Source organism: Lactuca serriola, chromosome 2 (assembly GCF_051521515.1).
Source record: "Lactuca serriola cultivar US96UC23 chromosome 2, Lser_US96UC23_V15, whole genome shotgun sequence".
Classification (NCBI taxonomy): domain Eukaryota; kingdom Viridiplantae; phylum Streptophyta; class Magnoliopsida; order Asterales; family Asteraceae; genus Lactuca; species Lactuca serriola.
The window spans coordinates 216,190,983-216,194,829 of record NC_136409.1 but is presented as its reverse complement, the minus strand read 5'-3'; positions in this window follow the sequence as shown (position 1 = coordinate 216,194,829).

Genomic DNA, 3,847 nt, shown 5'->3' with positions numbered 1-3,847 from the left:
CCGTAGCAGCTACTCTAGGCAGCTGTTGTGGCTGGTATTCTTCTTCAACTGCCTTGCGCCACCATGAGGGTGGCTGAGGTCGGGGTGCGCTTTGGTGTTGGACTCGCGACAATCATTCTCAGGTGGTCATGTGTTGATAGGCCAAGACTCAAGGAAACTCGCCACCACCATGAGGTGGTGACTGTCGATGCAAACCTCCGCCTGCCGCCGCTTCTACTTCCTCCTGTCGAGCCATGTCACCACCAGCCGCCGTGGTGGTGGTTGTGAGATTTTGTGAGTGTGTGATTTCGTTTTAATGTGTGTTATCTCATGTGGTGTGTGTGCTAGATTATGTATGGGGCGTTTTGTCTAGCCGGAAAGTCGGGAATAGCCACCGCCGCCACCGGCCACCACTAGGGTGGATGTGTGTGTTAGAGTTGTTAGTGTGTGTGTGTGTTTATATTTGGATTAAAAGCTTTGTAATTGCAATTATCAAAAGAGTAATGAAAAGAACCATAACCACCAAAGTAAGGTGGTGGACGCCACCATGAACCGCCGTTGACCCGCCACTACCCGATGTGGTGGTGGGTGGTGCCTCACTAGCAAAACCCTAATGGACCTAGCAAAACCCTAATGAGATTAAAGATTAGTTTTGGGCCTATTGGGCCATGTTTGGGTGGGAAACCCTAATTAGGGTTTAGAAAACCCTAATTCTTGATACTTGGGCCTTGGATTCATTGGGATACACTTTTGGGCAATTAGGATTGGATTGTGTATTAAGCCCAATTACTCCGTATCATTTATCTAGTAGAGTAAAGGACTTAATGGATTCAGTCCTTAATGGGTTAAGTGAGAAACACTTAACCCTAATTGTCATTTTATGTGAAACCCTAATTTCACTTGGACTTTGAGTTGGGCCTTCCTATTGGGCCTTGGTGATTGGGATAATAATGGACCATCCAAGAGCAAGCAAATGGACTAGAATATTTAGATGGACTTTAGGGTAAGGCTCATATGAGGGTGTGGGCCTAATTTGGAAAATTGGGCCATAGATGGGCCATAGATTGGGTCTTAATGGTTATATGATATTGGGCCATTAGAAATGCCAAATGTTTGGACTGGACTAAGTAGTTGGGCCTTTAATTATGACCATGTAAAGGTTTGGGCCCAATTTGGAAAATCGGGCCATATGTTGGGCTTTGACTTATAGTTGACTGTTGGGCCTTTGGATTGGGACTTGGGATTGGATCAAGCTAAGATTGGGGTAAAGCAGTCTTTTACCCCAAGCATGGACTTATGGTTATATGTTAGAACCCAATTATTAATTATGTGTTATTTTGATGTTGACAGATTCGGGAATCTGTCATCCAACAGCTAGGGTTTTGTCAGCGGGACTTCAACAGTGTGAGGTGAGTTTTCCTCCAGTAGGAACGAGTCTAAGGCACCAATGTCGGCCCGTTTAAGTAGTAGAGTATGCCGGGGTGAGCCCGATGCCGAGGTTAGCCCAATGCAGTTAATATGTTACCGGACTTCGGTCCGATGCCAGGGCGGTCCCGAGAAGTAGTTAAGTATGCTTGATGTCTTTGTGATTCATGCATGTATACATGTTATATGTTATGTGTTCCGGAATTCGGTCCGTTGTCAGGCAAGCCCGATGCAGTATATGCGATTATGTTATATGTTATGTGTTAAATGTTCCGGGGTAAGCCCGATGTATGTTAGTCAACATGCCATGTATTATGTGTTTCAGGGCAAGCCTGATGTATGCTAGTTTATGTGTTATATGTTATTTGTTCCGGGCTTCGATCCGATGCTGGAGCAAGCCCGATGCAGATTATGTGATTATGTTATGTATGTGTCGGGGTAATCCCGATGTCGGGGTGAGCCCGATGCCCGATGCTGTTGGATGCTGGGGTGAGCCCGATGCCGGACAGGAGTCCGATGTTGGGTAATCCGATGCCGGGATTCGTCCCGATGCTGCTGGGAGTAGTCCCAAAGTTGTGTTATTTGTTATATGTGCTTTGTATGGTATGTGGTAGTTTGGGGAAGCTCGCTAAGCTTCGTGCTTACAGTTTTAGTTTTGGTTACAGATACTTCAGTTAGCAAATGGAAGGGCTCGAGTTGATGGCATGACACACACCACAGTTTATTAGCCTGGGGGCTTACTCTGATATTTTATATGAGACAATTATATGTCGACGAATTTTATGAGATTTTGAGATACATGTTTGATGATTTTATTTTATGATGATACTATTATGGTTGTTAAGAAAAAAACAAAACCACCTTGAGGTGATTCCATTGTCGGGAATTGACGAGGGGTTGTATATAATGCAAAAGCGTTATCGGGTTTGCAATTTCTAAAGTTTAGAAGGGTATTTTGGTTGGGATCCGTGGTTTTTGGTTGTGAAAATGTTGTGTGTATTTTATGTGTGTATATATATATATATATATATATATATATATATATATATATATATATATATATATATATATATATATATATATATCAAATTTTCGGCCGTTAAAAAGGCTAGTCAGTCGGTCAAAAAAAGAAGAGCCGTCATTGGGTGTTGCTACTCGTGGTCCGGACAATGAACCATCATGAAACAGACAAACCACGATCGACCGGGATGGTGTGCATAGTCGTGGTCCGTTGCCACGTATACCTTGAACCTCGTCGTGCAATGTATACCACTCGGCCTAATATAAAATATTAAGTGTAAATACACTTTTGGTACGTGCTATTAGCATTGTTTTGTAGTTTTGGTCCAATTTTTGAAAGTTTGACATTGTTAGTCCTCTTTATTGGAAAGTCTTCCAAGATTGGTTCCTAGACCAGGGATAACCTTGCAAGATTTTCCAACTATGAGGGCCAAATATGTCAAAATTTTAAAACTTGGATTAAAATTTCAAAACGATGCCAACAGGGACCAAAACTGTAATTAACTCTAGTATTAATCATTCTATTTGACCGAAAACATTGCTTTAAAGGAAAATTCATTGCATGGTGGACTCGAGCCTTGTCGAGTTGTAGTCAAATAAGTTGTAGAAAAAAGTCAACAAAATGTTGTTGTCCGAAGTTTTATGGGCCACAAGTTTTTATTTTTACTGGCAAATTACTATGAATCTATCTATATACCTTATATAGAAATCTAGATACTATTAAAACTATACACTTGGTTGACTTTTCGTTATAATTTTTTTATGTAATCTTACATTTTTATTATAAGTTACACAAATGTTGTACGTATAAAATTCTATATTTAAAATACAGACAAAACCCAAAAAACACCAATTATTAATCCCCACCATTCACACCAATTATAAATGTGTTTGATGTAGGGGTGAGTATTTGGATATTCGGACTGAGAACCGGGCCTAAACTTGGACGCGATAAGTCTTAATAGGTCCGGTCCAAGGTCCACAAATTTCTACAAAACAGGTCCGGTCCAAGAGAAGACCGGTTCGGTCCGGTCCAAATGTTCATTTTTACATCCAAGAACCGGGAACCAAACTTGAACCTGGTAAGCCTTAACAAGTCTGATCCAAGGTCGATCAGTTTTTGTAAAACCGGTCCGGTTGAAGAGTCGGCCCAGTCCAGTCCAATCCAAATGATGATCCCTAGTTTTATGAGTACTTTTTTCACATGGTGAAATCCACGGGTATAATTTGATTGGCGTGAGCTTGGTGTGAGGTTTTCTATCTTTGTGAAGTTTTTTTCCACATAATTACATCTGCACAGGTCCAATCCTCCGGATTTGGCACCTTTCTCCTTGACACAAGGGGAGGGGATGGGTTGGGTGACTTTTAAGGGAGAAGGATGTTCACCGGTGTGGCTTTATGTTGGAATTAGACTAAAGCACTT